This window comes from Rattus norvegicus, chromosome 6, assembly GCF_021556685.1.
Source record: "Rattus norvegicus strain SHRSP/BbbUtx chromosome 6, alternate assembly SHRSP_T2T, whole genome shotgun sequence".
In the NCBI taxonomy this organism is placed as follows: domain Eukaryota; kingdom Metazoa; phylum Chordata; class Mammalia; order Rodentia; family Muridae; genus Rattus; species Rattus norvegicus.
In genome coordinates this window covers 36692501-36716943 of record NC_141539.1, presented here as the reverse complement: position 1 = coordinate 36716943, position 24443 = coordinate 36692501, and the positions used below count along the sequence as shown (strand labels likewise).

General features: G+C 38.9%; 1 long non-coding RNA gene across 1 annotated transcript in view; it reads left to right on the top strand.

The window, feature by feature from the left end:
- Nucleotides 1-24443, top strand: part of LOC108351199 (uncharacterized) — a 128326-nt gene that overhangs the window by 34316 nt on the left and 69567 nt on the right. Inside the window, exons 3-4 of the long non-coding RNA XR_015623446.1 lie at nucleotides 16062-16232; nucleotides 22540-22626. This is a non-coding gene — a long non-coding RNA (uncharacterized LOC108351199). The remainder of the gene's footprint in view (nucleotides 1-16061; nucleotides 16233-22539; nucleotides 22627-24443) is intronic.

The following is a 24443-nucleotide window of genomic DNA, read 5'->3' as shown; positions in this document are numbered from 1 at the left end:
GATAATAAGAACCACCTGCTCACCAACACTGGCATCTCAGTCTGTTCTGGATCTTGTGAGACTTTCTGCAACACTTTACATCCAGACTGCATCCAACTGTATTGACCATAGTCTGTATTTTACCTGCATCTTGGAGATTGCTCCTTGGGCTTTGTATCCCTTCCCTTTGTTCCTACTATGCTTCTATTCTTGCCCTGTGCTTTGATAGTTCCACTGTATTATACATTCCTTTTCTTCTCGCCCTCTTCTTGACCCTTAAAGATGGATAGCTTCCGAGTCATCACTATTTTCCCTCACTAGTCATCCTTGCCTATGGTCTCTTCTTCAACCATATCCTGCTATCTCTCTCTCTCTCTCTCTCTCTCTCTCTCTCTCTCTCTCTCTCTCTCTCTCTCTCTCTGTAACTATGGACATTTCTTCTGTTCCCTAAACCTGTATTCCTGTCAAACCATGACAGCTCTACTCAAGAGAGCATTCTGAACATGTCGTACATGCTACTCACTATTTCCACAGAGTTCCTCAACTAAGTCTTGATTTGACCGTTGACTAATGGTATCCATCCATCTCTTAGCAACACTTTCTTGATTCTTCCATCTTCTCCCAATGACTCAGGACTATCTCCCTCTAAGTCTTCATAGCAATCACTTTCATGTAATCTAGAGTAACTAGCAAAAAAAATTTTAGTCAATCATACAGGGTTTAAACAGAAAATTAAGGGATGCCCTTTTTAGACAATTAAGTCCCTGAGGGCAGAGGCAGAGTGTTATGCTTCCAGGAAAAAGTCAAAGTCCTCATCATACATTTGAATTCTATTAATATTTTTGTGTAGATTTGGTTTCACCAAAGAGTCTATAAATGTATTAAGACAAGATGTAGTCTATGTACTGTTGTATGATAAATAGTATCTAATTGCAATAGAATGAAAAAACAAACTTCTGTGTTGAATATAGTCACTTAAAATTCTTTCACTAGCCCTTATGGATTGAGATATATTTCTATCATTGTGCTCACATGTTAAAGCATCATAACACAGAATGTCTTTAAGAAGGTAATTAAAATAATATGAAGTCTTCAGGTGGTCCTTAAGATGCAATGACTGGTGTGTATATACAAAAAGAATATTATAACAGAGCCCTGTGGGGCAACAAATTGTGGACACATGGTAGGGTAGCCATTTGAAAGCCAAGGAGATGAACCTCAGATGAAACTAACTGACAACATCTCAATCTTAGTCTTCTAATCTCCAGAACTATGACCAGATATAATTATATTCTTACATCACCCAGTCAATGAGATTTTTTAAAGCAATACTACCAGGACGAATAGTCTAGCTGAATGTAGCTGACTAGTTCTATTATAGAGGAATAATGTTTCCTTTGGACTTGGTATTTAAAAATAATACTGGTCTTACTTTTATTTCTATAGATGGTTCAAAATCAGACAAAGGGTTGAATGAATAGAGTATTTGCTGATCCAACCTATGACAAAGAGAGATTTATCCAACGTTGTTGCCACTAAAATCTAATGCTTTCTTCCATCGAAATCTCTTTCTGTTTTTGTTTCCATTCCAATTTTTCTTCTTATATCTCTCCTTCTGCTCCTTCTTCTTCCTTTCCTTTCATTCCTCTTTTTCCTTCTTTCTCCACCCTCAATTCTTGCTGTCTAAATCTTATAACAATAGAGCAGGGATTTGAAATTTAAGTCCCAAGACAGCTTATGTTGACTATAAAACAAAGTAGACTATTCGGTCTCTGAAAAACTTGCAGCTTGATAGCAAAGGAGATAGGAATGCCATGTTCAATTTCTGTCCCAGAGTAGATGTGTGTGTATGGCAGAGCCCAGAGGCTGACTCTTTGCACAGACTTAACAAAAGAAATGTCCAGGTGTATACAGCAAGAACTTTTTTGAGCTGTTCTTGCTGTTAACAATCTGGTTTCATATACCCAGATGATTATATGTCATAGACATCAAAAGGAGGTCAATAAAATCCAGGCTTTAAACTTTGACAATAATTTGAGCTGAATAATAGTTGAATTTCAGGACTGAGTTGTCATGGTGAGAGCCATTGAAGAGGAATAATTATCTTATAACTCAGTTACTGTCCTGCTGAACTCATAGCAATCTCTCTAACCTCGCGTCTAACTCTCCAAGCCTGGACTGTATTTAGTCAAGCTCAACCATATCACTTTTATGTTATTTTATGTATGCATTTGCATTCACAGCCAAATACATATGGAAATTATTTGAATAAATATGCATCCAGTGACACTAATGGAGAGAAGGTGCAGGTGGTTTAGGCAGCTATGAATTACATGTTCTAAGAGAAAATACTCAAGCACTATTCAAGTATTCTCAAGAGCCAGGTATAGAGCAAGGTTAGCAATAATTATTTCTGCAGTTTAACATATAGGACAATGAAGCTATTTGTTTCAATTATTTTTGTGAACTAAAATTTCTCTCTCATTTCTCTTGGGTAATACCATATATTTTCCCCTTTATTAATCTATAACAACACCATGGTGTACTTTGTTAATCAAAGTTGCACACTGCATAGTAATTTGTAATCTCATAAATATAAGTCTTCATACTTTACCAAACATGCAAGCAAATACTGAAATATGCTAAAATGCTAAGTACAAATCAGAACAGGAAATGTAGGCGCATTAAACATACTGAGAAAAAAATCAAGTGGAAAGTTACTATAATTTAAACACAATAGATTGAGGAACATTCTCAGGGTGTTTTGAGATGGGTAAAGAATGGCAACCTTTTCATCAAGAGGGGTTTTTTTTCAAATGATTCTGAGAAATGAAAGAAGAGGCAAGGGATGTGATTTTTATAATTATTCTATGAAATGGAGGAGAAGAGAAAATGAAAAATTAAAGAGAAATATCCTATGCTTGATGATCTCTTTCTATTGAAATATAGAAAATGCAAATCATAGAGTATCTTGGAATAGCTGTAGAAATAAAGGAAGCTTAGTCTTCTAACCTCCAGAACTATGGCCAGATATAATCACGTTCTTACATCACACAGTCCATGAGATTTTATTAAAGCAACACTATCAGGGCTAATAGTCTAGCTAAATGTAGCTGATTAGTTCAATAAATGAGGAATAATGTTTCCTTTGGAATTTACATTTAAAAACAGTACTGTTCTTACTTTTATTTCTATAGGTAGTTCAAAAATCAAACAGATGGTGAACAGGTGATTCTTATTATCAGAGAAAGAATGAGTCAAGAAATCATACTGGACAGTAGTAAAAAGCAAAGGGCCCTACACACAGAAGTTGCAAGCTGAGTATTAATAGCAAGAGGAGAGTAAGAAAGCAAGAAAAATACCAGTCAATGATCGTCTATAGAGAAAGTGGGGCAGAGCCTCAAACACATGGGCACAGGAGAAAATTTCCTGAACAGAACACCAATGACTTATGTTCCAAGATCAACAATAGACAAATGGAACCTCATAAAATTGCAGTATCTATAAGGCAAAGGGCACTGTCAATAGGACAAAAATGGCAATCAACAGATTGGGATAAGATCTTTACCAACTCTACATCCTATACAGGGCTTATATATACAAAGACCTCAAGAATGTAGATGCCAGAGATTCAAATAACACCATTAAAAATGGAGTACATAGCTAAACAAGGAATTCTCAACTGAGGAATATTGAATGGCCAAGAAGCACCTAAGGAAATGTTTAGTCATCACAGAAATGAAAATAAAAACAACTCTGATATTCCACCTCACACCAGTCAGAATGGCTAAGATCAAAAACTCAGGTGACAGTAGATGCTGGCAAGAATGTGGAGAAAGAGGAACACTCCTCCATTGTTGGTGGGATTGTAAACTGGTACAACCACTGTGGAAATCAGTCTGGCAGTACTTCATAAAACTGGACATAGTGCTTGCTACCTGAGGACCCAGCTATAGCACTCCTTGACATATACCCAAAAGACGATCCAACATTTAACATGGACACATGCTGCACTATGTTCACAGCAACCTTATTTATAATAGTCCGAAGCTGGAAATAACCTACATGTCCTTCAACAGAAGAATGGATACAAAAAATGTGGTACATTTCCACAATGGAGTGCTACTCAGCTATTACAATGACTTCAAAAGTTCTTAGGCAAATGTATGGAACTAGAAAATATCATCCTGAGTAAGGCAACCCAATTACAGAAGAATACATATGATATACACTCACTGATAAGTGAATATTAACCCCAAACCTCAGAATACCCAAGATACAATTTGCAGACTACATGAAGCTCAAGAAGAAGGAAGGCCAAAGTGTAGATGCTTCAGTACTTCTTAAAAGGGGGAACAAAATACTCACAGGAGGAAATATGGAGGCAAAGTGTGGAGCAGAGATTAAAGGAAAGGCCATCAAGAGCCTGCCCCACCTGGGGATCCATCCCATATCTAGTCACCAATCCCATACACTACTGCAGATGCCAAGAAGTGCATGCTGACAGGAGCCTTATATAGCTGTCTCCTGAGAGGTTCTGCCAAAGCCTGGCAAATACAGAGGTGGATGCTTGCAGCCAAACCCCAGTGGAGGAGTTAGAGATAGGACTAAAGGAGCTGAAGGGGTTTGCAACCACATAGGAAGAACAACAATTAGCAACTAACTAGACACTGTAGAGCTCCCAGGGACTAAATTACCAATCAAAGAGTACACATAGAGTGACCCATGGCTCCAGCTTCCTATGTAGCAGAGGATGGCCTTGTTGAGCATCAATGGGAGGAGAAGCCCTTAGTCCTGGAAAGGTTTGATGCCCCAGTGTAGGGGAATGCCACAGCAGGGAGGTGGGAGGGAGTGCGTGGGAATGGGGAAACACCCTCATAGAAGTAGGGGGAAGGAGGATGAGATAGAAGGTTTCTAGAGGGGAAACGGAAATGGGACAACATTTGAAATGTACATAAAGAAAATATCCAATAAAAGAAGAAACAAATGATCTTCTACAAGTCACAGTTCTCTACAAGAAATATTAAATACAAGACTTTGCTCAGTCTTAATTGCCTGGGACCCTATTCAGTCACAAGAAAACCAGAGCTCAACAACATGACATAACTTTCTGCTAACTAAAATACATGTAGCAGCATATCTAAGATGTCTAGGAGATTAACTGTGGCTCCTCTCTTGGGAAAATGTGAGGACAGAAAATTCTGAATCTGTATCTCAAATGGAGGAGGCAGAAGACGAGGCAGAATGTTCACCTTTCACATCTCCTATCAGGACCATGGGTCAATGGCAATTGAATGGCACCAAACTGTGTCTATATGGTGCAAAAACAGAAATGCTGCTGTCCTTGTCTGGCTGGGGCAGTGCCTACACTATGCAGATACAATACTTAGGAGCTTGTAGAAAGAGGTACCTTAAGCCCCTCTCGCTGTCATAATTTCCTTAGCCTGCTTGGGCCGCAGTAAGTTATCACATATAACATGTAGGATTTTTTTGTTCCTTACAAAGGAACAGAGGAAGTGAGAAAGTGAAGCAAATCTCTAGTGGGCCATCTCTCTCCTCCTTGGCTAACAGTTGATAATAGTTTAAATGCCCCCCGATGTGTAATTGGAAAATTTTTTGAGCAAGAATGTAATGTCACAGGTGGAATTTCCATATTTTACCTTGTGTGACAAACAACAGTTATTTGCTGTTTGCTAGACCATGAGTGGATCATAAAGATAAGTACCACATTTTCTCACAAATGCAAAATTTAAAGAGTAAAGAAGAGCATGAAACCATTAGGTCAGGGAGGGAAAGAATAAAGTGTGCTTAAGAGTGACAGCGAGGGATGTGTCAAAACAATTGGAGAGCTTATGTGCATGTGTGAAACACATAATAAATAATAAGGGAAGCATGGCTAACTTCCTTCTTGTACAATTCACATAGATGAGTGGAGATATAGGGATGGTGACTTACCGTATAAGAAAAGCTTCTGGATTTGTGCATCAACTCTTCATGAAACATAAGTGAGGTTTGTATGAGAACTTGAATCACATCCAAAATGCATCACTATATAATGCAATGGTTTTAAAACCTTTTCACTATAAACACAAATGCGAAATTCTAAATGAACTAAGGAGGCAATATTTATAAATTTATATGTACAAACACATATAGCAATAACAATTAAAGAATAAAAGGCCATGAATTTGATGAATTTGAGCAGTGAGAAGGACATGGTTGACATTGAACGAGGAGGGAAGGAAGGAGTAATAGAAATTTGAGACACTTCTTATCACAAGTACTTTGGATGTGGAATACTCAATTTAGATACTATTCTCTCTCTCTTTCTTTCTCTCTCTCTCTTTCTCTTCCTCACTCCCTCAACCCATCCTCCTCCCCCTCTCTTTTCTTCTTCCCTTCTTTCTTCTTTCCTCCCTCATTCCTTCCTTCTTTTTTCTTTCTTTCCTTTACTTCTTTCTTTCCTTCCCTTTCTCCTCCTCTTGCTCCTCACTACCATTATCATTATAATTAATATTTGCATCTATTTGTATGCGCACACACACACACACACACACACACACACACACACACACACACACATTCTTGGCAGGGCAATCACGTGGAGATCAGAGGACAAGCTATAGGAATTGGTTCCTTTCTTCAACCATGGGAATTCAATCATTTCACTAAGAAAAGAAAACAGGAGAGAGAAAAAAGCAGGTTTTATTTAAAGTAAATAAGTAAATGGGAAGCCAGTTTTGAAAGCTAGAATAATGACCTCCAAATGCAAATGCAATCTGGTGATGACTGTGATGACTGTGATAATGCAGCCATGATGGTAGTGAAGGGAAAACTCTTGAAGACTGTGGAAGCCCCCACTGAACTCAGAATCAAGCTTACTTAGTTAAAACCTCATCCTTAGCAACAAATAGCAAGTTGAAAAGTGCATTAACTAAAATAATTAACTAACTATTAGAGTAGAAGAGGAGTGCTGGTATAGAATTTTTCAGGAAGTCCAAAGCAAAAGGAAGATGGAAAAGACACCTATGGTGAGAGATAGGGGAAGGTAAAGAATGACGTTCACATGGCATGGCGTACCTAGAGAGCCCGGATGTGGAGAACAGAAATAATAAGGGAATACATGATGAAAGACAACAGTAAAGATCCAGGCTTTGAAACCATGAAAGGATACTATGTTTCAGATAAATACCATTAACTCCAAAAGAAAACTGACATGGACTCAATCCTATGGGCTTTTCCAATTGCAGAATACGGAGAATGCAGCATATGTTCAGGAAGGGTCACTGAACATGCTATGTGTGTCTGTGGACCCCCAGGGTCCCAGGCTTGTGTTCTAAGCTCTATGAATTAATCGTTTTGGGGAGCTGGGTAAGCTAATTAACTTGTATGATTCTCAGTTTATCCAAATCTAGAATGAAGTTAACAACTGCTGTTTTATAAGGATTTTTCTGATGATTAACACGTAATTAACTCATGATTGATGAATGACCATCACTTAATAAACAAAACCAAACCCCCGTCAAATGCAATCACACTAATAGGAAACAGAAAAAGCAAAGCCATGATAATTGCTTTAAATGCATTTGCAATATTTACCAATTACTTTATCCTTTGCCTTTGAAGTAGACTCTACCTAGAATCAAATAAATTTTAAAAAGAAAGATAACATAGTGTATGAATTAAATGATACTATTTCTATTTCTCAGTTGTCACTGAAAGTATAAATATTTAATTTAAATATTTGACATGAAGACTAATGAAATGCAAAGAAATAATATTTCTTAAATCACTAAGTAGAAAATATAACAAAGCAGTGAATACCAAAAAGGAAAATAAATTTAAAAAATTAACAAAAAGAATAGAAAAGAAAACTTAAGGAGAGTTTCAGAGAGCATCTAAACCAGTGGTTTTTCAAACTTCCTAGTGCTGTGACCATTCAATATAGTTTCTTATGTTGTGGTGACCCCCAACATCAAAATTTATTTTCTTGCTACTTCATAAATTTGCCATTGTTATGAAATGTAATATAAACATCTGATATGCAGAATGTCTGATACACAACCCCTGTGAAAGGGTTGGTTGACCCCCCAAAGGGGGTCATGACACACAGGTTGAGAACCACTGCTCTAAGAGGAAGTAAATAAGGTTGAATTTGTCAAAGCAATGAATGAGAGGGAAATGGAGAAAGAAGGGGGTACTCGGAATGTGCTACATCATAGAACTCATGAATGTGTGGTGAGGGTGATCATAGGAGGAAGGAGGGCTCAGAAAATGCTACATCGCAGAAGCCAAACCATATAACACAAAAAATGAAATGCCTGCCCAGGTAAAATTACGAGAATTTACAGTTACATATCTAATGATTATGGTGGATGGGGAGGCGGGAAGGATCCAGGAGCAAATAGAAGAGGCTTCAAATTACATCATATAAAACCCTTTTAAATTAGGAAAACAAAAAGTTATTGTCACCTAACAAAACCAAAAATAACTAAAAGGTATGAATATGTCTTAAAGTAAGCAAAATTTAAAGGTCGAAAATAGCATTAAACAGGATAAAGGAGGGCTTTTTTAAAATATTGATAAAATATTTGATCACAAAGAAGTTATATCTGATAAGTGACATGAGATCAATATATAAAGATAAGGGATAAAGTTTAAGAAGAAAAATGAATACTAATATTTTATAAAAATTACATGAGGGCATAATTAATTTTAGGGAAGATATTGTAATAGGAGACACCATGTTGTAGTCAGTCACAACTACTTCTGAGGACTATCCTCAGACTACCCAATACTCACAATTTGTTCTTCTGTGAACTCAATCCAGTAAATCTCCAGATATATCTAAATATATATGATATATATATATAATATATATATGATGCCTAATTAAGGACCCCTTCCAATTAAAAAGGAATTCATATAAACCACATATACACTTAAAAGGAAAACCACTTAGTAATTTGAAAGCATTTTTATTCCTAAGAGCTAGCAAAAATTCAATATTACTTTCAGAGGGTAAGATCTACCTAAAAACTAAAACTAGTCCACTGGAGGTAGATATTAGACCATTTAGAACTGGCAGGAGTTCAAAGGGTGGCCAGATTAAAATAAAAACACCAATTAATATAGCAAAGCAATAAGAGATTTGTTCTCATACAAATAAACCATAGCAGCCTATGTCAAATCACAAGGAGAAATTCAAGCAAGGAGCTCAAGCGAGGCAACCTATGAAACTGCACTGAAACTAAAGAGACTGAAATATGAACAAAGGCAACGTCCTGAGGCCAAATTTGGGGGTAGAGAGATGGCTCAATGGTTAAAAGCACTTCTCACAAGAATACCTCCTCTGTAATTCCAGTCTGAGGGGAATCCAAAGGCCTCTTCTAGCCTCAGTGAGCCACATACATACAGGCAAAGCACCTATCCACATAAAATAAAAATGAAGGAGGAAAACCCATATGTGTTTAAGCTGTTATAAGATTATGCTTAAAGTTGATCAGGAAACTTAATGAGGTGAGAGATATCCAAAACCTTTGGAGGAAAAAAGGTGAAAAAGGAGAACTGAGCCTTGTCAGAAATGAGAATGTTTCAAGTTACAATAAATTGGAAAGATGGCATTGTGAAAACCACCAACAAAAGAAGACACACGGAGGGACCCATGGCTCCAGCTGCATATGTAGCAGAGGATGGCATTGTCTGGCATCAATGTGAGGAGAGGCCCTTGGTCCTGTGAAGGCTGGATGCTCCCGTGTAGGGGAATGAGGCAGGAATGGGTGGGTGGAGGAGCACCCTCATAGGATAGGGGGTTTGCGGAGGGGAAACCTGGAAGGGGACGGTTTTTGAAATGCAAATAAATAAAATAACCTATATAAAAAAGAAGCTTCACACACACACACATGTATACACACACATATATATGTATATGTATACACACACACACATATATATACATATGTATATATATATATATTTCCTTTTACAAAAAATCTGACAAATAAACCAGGATCAAAAGTCCTCAGTTTTACCTACGCATAGATTTTTGAACTTAGAGCATAATGATTATATGTGAAGTCATCAGGAAAAAGATGAACAGCTAAGTCTTGGTGAGAGGTGGTGACTGTATGAGCAAACATTAATGCTGAAGTGCCAATGCCTCTGGCTATGGCATCCATGTGGTGGGTAAACTGAGGCAGGTAGCCTTTGGGAGGTCAGTGCTTAAAGCACTGACAGCCAGTGATTAGAGAAGCTACTCAGCAGGCTTTTTCTCTGAGGGAACAAAGCTCAATTTACTGGAGCTAGCACACCTTGTGGCCCGTGGAAAAACTATGAACTCTTTTAACTCTTTGGGGCCATCGAGAAAGAAGAGAGAGAAAGTTTACACACACACACACACACACACACACACACACACACACACACACACACACACACCACAGAGAGAGAAAGAGAGATGGGGTAGAGGGAGAGGGAGATACCTTATTATTTCTTCCATAACTTATATATCCTTGAAAAATCTTTCAAGCAGTATACAATTATAATGTGATTATGTTTTAGTTTTCCTCTAGTGATGGTTATGGAAAAACAGTGTATTTTCCAACACCTTTATATGAAGAACCACTATGTAGTGCATGTAAAGAAAACAAATTATTATTAAAAAACCATGTACATTCATAACCAAGCAACCTGTTATAGAGTAACAAAGTGTGAGCAAGCAGGGTAGCTTTCCCAGCCCGTTTCTCTTACTGGCAGGCATCAATTTATGATTACAAAGGAAGACACAATTATTTTATTATTCATGTCTAAAGGTAATCTTGTAAGAATCTTCAAAGAATGACAAATCTAAACCTTTACATAAAAATCAGTCATATCTACCTTAAACCCTCAAAATGTTTATCTACTCATCAGCAATTCTTACTAAATCACAACAGGAAGCCAAGGGCAAAAAAGGGTAAAAGTAACCAGTTACCACCAGTAAAGCCTCAGGGAAAGTCAAGTCAGCCAGTGTTGCCATTCTTGTTCCCTGACCATAAGGGGTCCCTAGCTTAACTAATAACTGGACTTCATATTGTTCCCTAAGATGTTTTTACATCAGAGTCAGTAGTAAAATCACCTCTCCCTAGCTTCACTAACAACTCTTACTTTTCCAAACGTTTTCTACAGGTGGTACTCATTGTTGACAATCTACGTCTCTAAGTTCTTCTCTAGGGTGGTGATAGTCATTAATCTGCTCCAGCAGTGATGACTGAAAGAGATCAAACATTAGCAAGGTGAATGCCAGAGATGCTGTCCAGTGAGGGACTTGAAGCCCCTTAAAGTTTTCCTGTAACTCTTAGATTAAGAGGAATGTGAGGGCAGCAAGCGGAACAGAACTCCATAATAGTAAAAAGTCCTCAGGACATATAGTCCTCGGGGCCTTGCCTCACCAAGGACCACTCATGTGGCTGTGGTAATCTCTAGGCTGCATTCCATTGGTTCTAAAGCCATTTGTTGTTCCTCTTGTGTGACCCTCAGCACTAATGGGCCTCAGTTGCTAGTTTAGGTTTTAAACATTATATCAAGATTAAAAATAATTACTAGGCATAGGGGCATGTGCCTTTTATTCTGGTATGCAGGAGGCAGAGGCATGTGGGATCTCTGTACATTCAGACCCAACAGCCATCTCTCTCTCTCTCTCTCTCTCTCTCTCTCTCTCTCTCCCTCAAACCTGACCCCCCCGTGTGTGTGTTTGTGTGTGTGTGTATGCACATGCCAATTCATATGCACACACATTCCATGATGCATATGAAGAGATCAGAGTAACAACCTCTGGAAATCAGGTCTTTTTTCTACAGTGTAAGTTCTGAGAGTCACGAGAATTGAACTCTGGTTGTCAAGTCAGAGGAAAGCATCCTTACTCACTGAGATATATCACTAGCTAGGAAAATTATCTGTCTGTCTGTCTATCTATCTACCCATATATCTATCTATTTTAGAGATAGTGTCTATCTATATGACTTTATCTGACCCAGAACTTGCAACTTGCAACATATATGTGTGTGTGTGTGTGTGTGTGTGTGTGTGTGTGTGTGTGTGTGTGTGTTAATGCTTGCAATAGAAATCTAGCATGGCTGTCCTGTGAGAGGCTCCACCCATCAACTGACTAAAAGAGACAGAAACAAATAGCCAAATATTAGATGAAGGTTAGGGAATCGAACAGAAGATTTGGGGGAAGAATTGAGAGCACTATATTCTTTTCAGCAACATGGAAAGTGGGAAAAAGGAGCGGTTTAAAATATCAAGCAAATACTATCCCTCTCACTTACCTTGGTGTAATGAATTTACTTTAATACACTATGGCACTAAACTATTTTAACTTTAACTTCACACTTTTATTTTATTTTTGAAACTGTAACATCATTACATTTCTCCCTTCCCTTTTCTCCCATCAAGCCATCCCATATACCCTGCCATGTTCTATTTCTATCTATATCTATATCTATATCTATATCTATATCTATATCTATATCTATATCTATATCTATATCTATATCTATACCTATCTATTCTTTTTTATTTTTTCTATCTATCTAAAGTTTTTTCATTGCTGGATTTTACAGCATTTTCTATGATTGTGCACACGATTATATATTCATATGTACATATACACACATATATTATTGTAGAAAAATTTAGCATATATATCCATACTGAAAAGAGGCCTTCGGTATGTTTATTTGAATCATGTAAAAGTTAAGATATTAATTTGGGGAAATTTTGTGCAGGTTTTAAAATTGAGCCCTCACTTGACAGGTGTGGAACATAGCATGAGATTAAAACCCATGACACCACATTTGTCATCATTTTAAATTTAACTTCTTATGGATTACACAACTGGTTGATTTTAAAGTATTTTCTTTGGTGGATTTGACATTTTAGTTCTGACTTTTTCATCCGTTGTGTCTTCAGATGACAGTATTACTTTTTTACTATAAGAAAACTTTATTTTCCTGCTAACTTCACAAATTTGTTAAAATGCCTTGCTTTTTAATACGCTTCATCTAGATTGTCTTGAGTTTTGTGAAATAGCAAGTGTCACTCAAAAAATAATGGGAATGTTTCTTGATTTCTATCTCACACAGCAACTGTATCACACATACCCCATCCCACTGACTGCACAGTTTTACACTTGTGTAAAGATAAGTATGGAAATAATGAACATTCCTGTACTGACTGTTTCTGATGTTAAAGAAAAGATTTTTAGGCTTTCCATTAAGCACATATATATATACATACATGTGTATATATGTATGTATGTATGTATGTATGTATGTATGTATGCATGCATGCATGCCTGGCCTTAAGAATTTTGCACCTATTTCTACTGAATTAATCTTTTACCCCAGGTTAAAACTGAGGTACAGAACAAAACCTGGAGTGTCTTTGCCTCGAGGTCAGTGAGTTTCCCAGAAATAGCCATCCGTAAATGACCTGCTCATTGTATTTCTAAATGCCTCATGCATACGCTTTGGGTCAAAAATCTGCCCCCATCTGAGAACGTTCTTGCTATGACTTCTACAGTTCCCAATGGCAGCAAATGCAATTATCCAGTAAGAATATAACAGCGAACCCAGCACTTTTGATACTACAGCTAGGAATTAGAAGGTTTTTAAGGCCCAAGCTTGAGTATTATGCTGACACATACAAGGGGACCCATCATGAAATTTCTGTAGAAAATAATCTTCCTTAAACATCACAGCCCCATCACAGATATAAAGTGTAGCTCTTATGAATAAGTTCAAGGGTATTTATATATGTTAAAAAGAATATTTCTGGTTTTTTCAACTTGTGAAAGTTAAACTTTTCAAGATGTTGGCTGTATGTCCAAACTCAAAATCCATTCTAAGTAAGAAGCCAAGTGTCTTGTTATTATGATCAAACAGGCCAGTCTCTGGGTCAGGTCATGGTTAAATAGAAAGTACAGGAAATCCCCCATGGATGCAATTACCTCTCATGTAGCTCCTTTAATAATGCCTGTGTTTTGTGCTCATTTAAGGTGATCAATATTTGCTTTGGTAGCCTATCTCACCTGGGCCAGCATCCCTGAATTGTTCCTATGGATAAATAAAAATGAAAAAAGGTTTATTAAATGTGCTTCCTCCCAGCTCTTGAGGGCACACACTGAAGTAGGGAGCAGAGATTTCTACAAATGGCCATGGCTCTTAAGGGGGAAGCCAGGTACGTGGACAATGGCATCTGTGCACCCAGAAGGTTAAAAGTAGTCCCTTGGAGCACCATTTCAGCTTGGCCATTCACTTTGGTAAGGGGGATGGTCTGTTGTAGAGTAATAGCATTGTAAAGGCCACACACATCCTCCTTTTCCATTGTTTCCATAACGTTCCCCTCCTCCACAGTCCTCACTGGGAATAGTGCTAAGCTCCCTGCATCCTAGCTTTCTGGGGCTTATGGGATGATTCTCTTACACAGTGAAAGAGGGATGTGGCTGGAGGGAGTGTGTGCAAAAGCTATGAGAATTTTTATGAGTAGCAGCCCACAAAACTCAGGGCTTAATGGAGACCAATCAGCTGACATTCCCAACAGCTAGGAGGAGCAAGTTATCAGTCCAGGTACAACCTCTCTTGTATGTCACCCCAAAACATGAACTTAAAAGAGTATGAGATGTCAAGTGTATATGTATATACATATAATGCATTCACTAATTCTAGTACATAATGCATTAGGCAAAAGAAGAGTCATTCTGACTCAAAAAGGGAAAGGTTAGAAGCTCTTTTATATCATCCTTCCTTGGGATTCCCTCTAAGAAAGATGGAATGAACTTGTTCAATGGATAAATAAACTCTCATTAAACAAATCTTGCTGATTTTTTAAGCATGACAATATGTCAAGTGTTTACCAAACTATTGATGAGTCTACCAGTAGGCAAAAGTGATTTGAAGATTGAAAGTTATGATGATTTGAAAGAGAAACATCTTTCACAGACTTGTACATGTGACTACTTGGTCCTCAGTTGGCAGTGCTATTTGAGGAGGTTGTGAATGTTTAGGGGGTAGAACCTTGCTAGAGGGAGTACATCATGGTAGGTAGGCTTTGAGGGTTTATAGCATAGTCCTACCACCAGCTTGTTTTCTTTCTTTGTATAGGTGGTTAAAAGTGTGATCTCTCAGCTTCCTGGTCTTGCCTCCTACCTATCCCCTACTATTATGGACTCTCCTTCTGGCACTGTACGCCAATGTAAAGTCTTCCTTGTGTAAGTTGCTTTTGGTTCTCTCTCTCTCTCTCTCTCTCTCTCTCTCTCTCTCTCTCTCTCTCTCTCTCTCTCTCTCTCTCATGCTCTCTTGTTCTCTTTCCTAGCAACAAGAGGTAACTCATGCAGGTGGTTTGTAAATTCTCTCACCTAGAAAATGAGCCCATGTCCATCTCATTTGCAAGGCTATACTTAATCACATATAAGCCCACCGCATGTTGGATTGTGGGCCCATATCAAATTCTGCACAGAACTGCCCTTGAAGATAGTGAGTCATCAAAAGTAGGCTCCTCTAAGTCCCCATCCAGGACTCTACCTACAATGTGCTACGATGTGGCATGTTGATATAGTTTCCACCTTTCAGAGTCAGTCTTACTTTAACAATATTTAAGCAACACATTTTAACTCCTGGATTTGTTCTCTGGGACCACGGCCACTTCTAAGGGTCACTGAAGACAAGGTGATCCTCTGTATACCATGGGGAAGGCTGGGTACTGGTTACAGCTGTGTGGTAAGTTGTTCCTGATTTTATGCTGCTCTTTCTCTGCACAACCTCAAGCAACTCAATTGCTACTGTGACCCCAGAAAGTATGGATGTATTAAACTACTAGGCAAGGTCTCTCTGAGCCTGTGTGCTTGTCTGTCTTACCATGTGACTCGTTTGCAAATGTTCTTATGGGCCCATTCCTGGGAGACTGACTAGATCACTGTTGCTTTGAGGGTTTTAGATCCTAACTCCATTGTGTCTGTTTTCATCTTACCTTCACGTTGAGGTTAGGAGGCATTGAGTACCCAGAGGATGCTCTGACAGGGGTGGCTTTGAATTCCATTCCAGAGCTCACACAGTTCCCCATCAAGTGGGGAAGCAGCAGGTATCATATCCTGAGGAGCCAGTTGCTCCAAGAAAACAGCTATCAACTGAGAGTTTGGATAACTGGGAGGCAGCAGTGTGCTTTAACTTGCACAAACACACAACCACAGTAAATCTGTGGACATCCATGAACAGGTGAGTAGTGCATTTATGTTTTCCTCCATGCATATTCACATACACAAACATCTGTAGATCTCTGTTTCTTTTCAATTTCCATGCAGGATTACCTTCTAGAACACATACCAATCCCACTATTTGGGAATATTTTGCTTAGGATAACAATGTCCCTGTGGCTTTTTAGGAAAAAATGTCATTATGTTCATAATTCATATTTAAGTGCTTAAGCAGAAATATATCAATGAATATGGTAAATTATTAAGAAGTACACTTTTTAGTAGTTAAGAGCACTGGCTGCTCTTCCAGAGGACCATAGTCTGATTCCTAGCACCTGTCTGGCATCTCACAACTCTTTGTAACTCCTGTGCCAGAGGGAATCTGATGCCTTCTTCTGGCCTTTGTGGGTACTGCACAATATGATGAACAGACATATTCAGGCAAGCAATCACAAATATAAATTAAAAATAATAAATAAAACCTAAGAACTAGGCTTTGACTATACACATTCTTTGAGTCTTTACATTTTTTCTTTTGTCCACTTTGAAGATTTAAAAGATATACAAGAATTCTGAACTTTCTGTTGTTTTCTCCATCCTATGGCTATGAATTTGGCTACCGAGCAATACCTGCATCACTTAAGAGTTTGGTAAAATATATGCTATAGACTTTAATGTGATGACATTTTGAGAAGACATCTTTGAGAGGCAAGTTGATGTAAATGAGTTTATGATGGTGGTGGTCCCACAGGAGGCTAGTGTCCAAATAATAATAAGAAAAGACTAAAATTCTTTGTCTCTCTCTCTATCAGGAGTATATAGCTACATGTTGCCTGGATACCTATGTTCCAGGAAGAATGCCTTCACATGGAACTGAATAGACAAGGACCTCATTCATGGACTTCAAGTTCCCTCAGAATTGTGGATAGCAAATGCCTTTTGGTTAACACACAGTTCGTAGTGTGTTCTATTGTAGTCAGAGTAGACCAAGGCATACCCCAAGTTTCAAGAGCACCAGTCTAGAAAATGAAACCCCCTGCTCCATTCAGTGGGAGGTAAAGTAATTCATGACTGTACTTCTCTGCACCAAAGTAGCCTCATTTCCCACCTGCACTCTGTGAGACAGTGAGAGCTAGTTGTATTGAGCCCTAGCTATGGAAGAAGCATGATGTGTAGTCCTCAAAAGGTTACATGTAAACAGTAACTGCTTTGATCATGAGGTTTTCTCTGCTACAAGTCCTTTTTCTTTGTACCCAACTACCTGTTTCTGAATTAAAAAAAAAAGAAACCCTAAACAAACCTTCATACACTGCCTTATCTATTAATCCTTCCTTGACCCTCTTAGCAGATTTAGGACCTCAGCATTTCCATAACACCCTGTGCTTATTCCTGATTAGAGACTTACCATCATACATTATCACAGCCGACTTTCATCTCTCCTACCCCAAACCGAGTCTCATGGAGCAGAGGCTTAAATCTCATTTTTAATGCTTTGCCAAATACCAGGATCCTATAGATGCTTAATAAATGTTTGCTGAATAAATCAATAGATGAATGAACTCATACAATATACACTTGTAAGCAGACATAATCACATAAGCAAGCAGGCATACAAATGATACGAGTGTGCACACATGCAGCCTGGATTTTCTATGAGAAGAGGAAAGAGGGTCAGCTCACCATGTCCGTAAACAGATTAAAGAGCTAATCTGCTGATGAGAAACTGAAGATGAGGAATGGAGCTTGGGACACAGCTTTCTTTTCCTGGTCTTATTCTCTACCATACACTGAAAGCCCCCAAGGAAGTTTTAAAAATACCGTTATTTGGGTTCTCCTCTGGACAAAATAAGCCAGAAGTCTGGAGAAGTAAGCCCAGAGTATGTTTCTTTCTCTATTTTAATTTGAGACTATTTCTAATTTGAAAGGGCTGATAACCTTTTTTCTTTGCCTGTAGGTATTCTCAGTTTAATAACCAGTGAGCATGATTTATATTTTTCATAAGTAATGAAATGACAAAAAAATGTTTATTCCCCAAGCTAACTTTGGGTTTGAAACTTTGACACCTACCTCCCTACTTTTAAATTTGTTATTGGAAGCAAAGTCCTTTTAAACCTGTGGGTCCTGATCCTTTGACAAACTTCTAATGCCCAAAATACTTACATTACAATTAATAACAGTAGCAAAATTAAAGTTATGGAGTAATAATAAAAATAATCTTATGGCGGGGGTCACCACAACATGAGGAACTGTATTAAAGGGTCACAGCATTAGGAAGGTGGAGAACCACAGATTTAAGGACTATGGTTAGGTCGATTTGCCTGTTGCGAGATGTATCTCATATATTATACCCAAGCACATTAAGGGAATGCAAGGGAGGCTTGTTGGTAGTAGATATGGCCTTCTATTGTTCTTCCACTGGCTGTAGTGTTCCAAGATTTGAAGACCATGTTGCTGAACCCCTGAGTGAAACTCCATGTACCTTCATTTGGCAAACCATGTGCAAGCATCTTTGGGAAATCACTGGCTTCTTTCTCCATCTCCTTTGTTATTTCATGCTCTTCAACCAGGACTATAAATCTTAATGCTTCTCCTATTTGCATCCTCCACCACTGCTCTGTGTTGTTTCTATGAGTGATTATGCCTCCACATTGGTTTCAGTGACCATCAATTAGCCAATGACTTCCTGTCATAGTTTCTTAAGGATGCTCTAGTAAATTTCAGCAAACAATGTCACTTAAAACAACAGGAACATATTTATTCTCCCACGCGCTGGCCATTTTAAATCCTGTTATCTGCTAGGATGTGCAGAAGTCCCTTGGGGAGGATCTTTCCTGGCTATGTCAACTTTTGGTAGCTCCAGGAGCTGCCTGACATACAGCTGCATTGGCTCAAGCCTGGCTTTCCTCATCAGACTGTGTTCTGGTCTCATCTATCTATGTCTTTGTCTTCGGTTTTTACAAGGGCCCTCAATTTATTGGATAGATTAGAACCTCCTACAACCTTAGCATGACCTTACCATAACTCATTACACCTTCTGTGACCTTGTTTTGAAGTAAGGTTGCCTTTTGATGTATATAAGATTAGCACTTTAACCATTGATTTCTGCTGGAATTTCTTAGGATCACTATAGAAAAATTATAATTTTGGAGGCACATTCAATCTTTGACACTTCCAAGTCTGCATATCTGTCTGTTACTTCCCCCTAAACACTAACACACTCTTTGGACATCTCTACGCAGAGATCTAACAGACATCTAAAGTGCTTCAAACCAGAGTTTAAATTCATCTTTTGTTTGCTCTGGGTCCCTGCCAGTCACCTGTGTCAGCAAGTGTCTTATTAACCTTGACTTAGGTGAACAAACCAGAAATATGGTTCTTATTGTTGGTCTTTCTTTCTTTCCTTTCCTTTCCTTTCCTTCCTTTCTTTCCTTTCTTTCTTTCTTTCTTTCTTTCTTTCTTTCTTTCTTCCTTCCTTCCTTCCTTTCTTTCTTTCTTTCTTTCTTTCTTCCATCTATTGTTCGATTCATTTACATCTCAAATGATATCCAATTTACCTCTCCACAAGCCCCCATCCCACAACCTCCCTCTCCTTCCTCCCCTTTGCCACTATAAGCATGCCCCACCTTCACTCCTCCAGCATCTCCCTACACTGAGGCATCAAACTTGCACAGAATCAAGGGCCTCTCTTCCCATTGATATCAGATGAGGCCATCCTCTGATAAATATGTATCTGGATCCTTCCCTGTACACTCTTGCTTGATCACCTAGCCCCTGGGAGCACTGGTTCATCCAGCTAGCTGACATTGTTCTTCCTACGGGATTTCAGTCCTCCTTAGCTCCCCAAGTTCTTCTGCCAGCTCCCCCACGAGGGTCCCTGAGCTCAGTCTGAAGGTTGGCTCCAAGCATCCACATCTGCCTTGGTCAGTGACTGACTGAACCTCCCAAGGAGCAGCCACACCAGGTTCCTGTCAGCAAGTGCCTCTTGGCAATGGCAACAGTGTTGGGTTTGGTGTCTGCAGACATGATGGATCCCCAGGTAGGGCAGGTCCCAGATGGCCCTCACTTTAGTCTCTGCTCCATTTTTTTGTCCCTGTTCTTCCTTTGGACAGGAGATTCTTTCTTAATGCCACTCAGAAAATGAAGTCAGCACCTAAAAAATTTCTCACTTGATTTTCCCTTGAGTGTTATAGTCACTATTTATTAATTTGGGTTTTTAAAAGCATATATTAGTTATATATAATTACACAGTAATGGATTCATTACCACACACTCATACATGTATATGATGTATTTTGGTTTTGCTCATTAATATACATTTCCATTGTCTTATTAAGCTTCTCCAATGGGGTTCAGTAGAGTTGCTGAGGGGAACATTGGTATGGATCATTTACAGGAACATGGCTATCTTGCTAGCAGCCTCACTATTCAAGAAAGTATCTCTCCCTACTGAAAAATCTTTTTCACATGACAATGGCTCTAGCTTGGGCTTCTCTCTTAATTCTCTTTGTTCCTTTCATGCCTAGTGCCACTTTGAGCAATCAGTATGTAGAACCATCTTTCAATACACAAGTTGGATGATACAATCATCCTTATACGATCCTTCTGGTTTCCCAGAAAGTTGTACATACTACTTGCTACCTGAGGACCCAGCTATACCACTCCTGAGCATATACCCAAAAGATGCTCCAACATATAACAAGGACACATGCTCTACTATGTTCATAGCCAGAAGTTGGAAAGAACCCAGATGTCCTTCAACACAGGAATGGATACAGAAAATGTGGTACATCTACACAATGGAGTACTACTCAGCTATTAAAAACAATGACTTCCTGAAATTCTTAGACAAATGGATGGAACTAGAAGATATCCTGAGTGAGTGATGTAACTCAATCACAAAAGAACACACATGGCATACACTTTTTGATAAGCGGATATTAGCCCAAAAATCTCGGAATACTCAAGATACAATTTATAGACCATGTGAAACTCAAGAAGAAGAAAGGCTAAAGTGTGAATCCTTCAATACAGAGACAAAGTGTAGAACAGAGACTGAAAGAAAGGCCATCATAGCCTGCCCAACCTGGGGATCCATCCCATATACAGTCACCAATCCCAGACACTATTTTGGATACCAAGAAGTGCATGTTGACAGGAGCCTGATATAGCTGTCTCCTGAGAGGCTTTGCCAGAACCTGACAAATATAGAGGGAGATGCGCACAGCCAACCATTGGACTAAGAATGAGGTCTCTAAAGGAGGAGTTAGAAAAAGATTGAAGGAGCTGAAGGGGTTTTCAACCCCATAGGAAGAACAACATTATCAATTAACCAGACCCACCCAGTGCTCCCAGGGACTGAACCACTAACCAAAGAGTACACATGGAGTGACCTATGGCTCCAGTTGCATATGTAGCGAGGATGGCATTGTGGGCCATCAATGGGAGGAGAGGCCCTTGGTTCTATGAAGGTTCAATGCCCTGGGGTATAGGGGAATATCAGGGCGGGTAGGGGAGGGAGTGGGTGGGTAGGTAGTAAACACCATCATAGTTGCAGGGGGAGGGGGTATGGGATGGGGGTTTCTGGAGGGGAAACCGGAAAAGGTGATAACATTTGAAATGTAAATAAAGAAAATATAAAATAAAAGAAAAGTATATAAAAAAAAGGATCCTCCAATAGTTTCCATTCCTATGGTATCACATTCAGTGTGCCTAAGGGGCCTTATAAGGCCTTAAGCAACAGTCTATTATTCTAGCTGAACTTCCTCTCCTTCCTTCCCACCTTCTTCATCCTCCAGCCACAATGCTTTCTCACAGGTCTTTGACAGTGTGTGATGCTCTTATATCAGAGATTTTGTACATTTTTTCCTCAAGCATTTTCTTCTTTACCTCTTTACCCATTATTTGGGCTTGTTCAGGTTTAGGGTCTCTGGTAGAGTTTTGTTTCCTCTAAGTAGCTTTCTGTGACTTTTCACCCCAAGTCAGGTCACCATGGTATCCTATCCTCTCTTGTTGATGAGCAATTATTATAATGAAGTATTTGATTTCACATTTAGTCTACAATCTATTTCTCCCACAGAAATATAAGCTTCAAGAAATATTGAAATCAGGAACTGTGTTTTCTCCTCTGATATAGTCTTCATGATAAAAACATGGGCTAAAAAAGTCAAGAAATCTTTCCCAGATTAACAGTTCACACAGAGCAGGGCATCTTTCAATTTTGCTCACTGATATATGTTCCCAGAATCTTGCAAAGCTACCCACACATAGAAGGAGCTTCATAAACACTGGTTGAATAAAATGATGGATTAGTTCTTCTTTTTTATCCCCAGAGCCAGAACTCTCATCCTTGAAACAGCCAGAGGCAAGCATTCTGGAGAGGACATTCAACAACGAGATAAGTGAATGGCAAATAGGAGGTATGCATTGTGTGGATATTGCAACATTTCAACTTCTCTGCTAGGTTTAAAGTATCCATTCAGCCCCAATAGCAGAAAGGGAGTCAGTCCTCCTGACAGTTTCTGTCTAGCTGGCACACACACCAATAGGAGGTCTCTCTTCTCCATGTCAGACCTATGCCGGGAAAGCAGCAGGCAGGGGTCTTTTGGGTCAAGGTTCTACCCACTCTGGCACACTCTGATCATGGAGGACAGGCTTATGATAACTACTTTTAAGACTGTTGGCTCTAGGAACCTGAGCTTGTTGCCAGTTGCAGACTTGAAATTACATGAAAATAGATCTGGTCTCTAGTTACATAGACACAGCCATATGTATTTAGCAACAATACCATAAGGTTGGGGGCTACAGTACTCTCTCAGCATGCAAAGCCCCACACACATCCTTTCCATTGATTATGCAAGTAACCTATAAAAGTGATTATTTTTCCCTATTGCACATTTGTAGAATTAAAACTCACTGTAAGGCAATAAACTGTGTATAGATAAAGTCTGATGCATACAGCGGAGCTGGGAGACTGAGGATTTCTGAGTGCTGAATAGTCATCCATGTTTCCCACTTCTTTCCATGGGGAAAACCAGTTGGGTGCGGACATCTGAGTACAGCTTGGTATTCTTCAGGTGGCTTCCTACTGAAACTGGCCCCGAGTGTTTTCTCGCAAGGGTTGCCTCTGATCCTTGAGTTGAATCTGTGCCAATCGTCCTTGTACCAGATAACTGTGGCACAGCACTTCCTACATATCCAAGCACTTTACCAAGTCCTGTGTGTCCCTTATCTCATTTGGATATCACAGCATAAACGGGTCTGAACTATCATTCCCCCACCCCCATTGTACAGATGTGGAGATTCGGACTCAGAAGAAATAAGGCAAAATTTGAAGATTATGCTATGCATTTTAGAAGAAGTGTTGTACTTGGGCAATTTGAATATAGCATCAATGCACTTAAAGATGATGTCACATTGCCTTGGACACCCAATCTATATCACATTCTCACTATGGATTCTTCTCATTACCATGCACTCACAGGAAAATCAAAGTTTATTTACTGGTGTTTCTGATTTTTTTAGCTATGCCCAGTTCTCCCGTTCTCAGTATCAGGGAAGGAAGGGAGTGGGGGGCAGAGTAAGAGCATTATTTGGATTAAAAGGAAGACCATATAAAAAGTAGTGTGATATTCTCGTAGGTTCTAAGTACTTACTCAGTGGTAGTACTTAGTGGCTGATTATAATAATTATGCAAAGCAAACAATTAGCTGAGTTAACTTCCTGCTAAAGCTCATTCCAATGAAGTGTACCAGAGAAAATGATTTCGTCCATTTATTGTTCCACCAAATGGGAATTCTAAAGGGGAAAGAGCGTTCTAATAGGGATAATTCAAACAGACACCACATAGACATCGCATTAAAAGTGTCCACACAAGCACACGCGTATAACTGGGTCTTAAGGCTGGAGTGCAAAGATGTGAATTCAGAGACCAATTTCAAGGTGGCTTATTTCGAATAAAGGGAGGAAAACTTGTGATTGAGAACTGCAGCGGCACCTTTAAAACGCTCATATTTCTGAAATAATGAGCTACTTTGCAAGATGACAGATTTAAATGGTGAAGCATACACTTCAAAATACTTGCTGTCTAGGCAAGCCTGTGATATTTCTACAAATGGAGGTTTTAAAGTCTGGGGGGAATTGGGAAGAGTTTATAGAGTGCTTCTCGGTTTTAACAAGCACTTTATATAGCAAAGTTCTTCATAATCACTTTTAATAATTGTTCCTCCTAACAGCT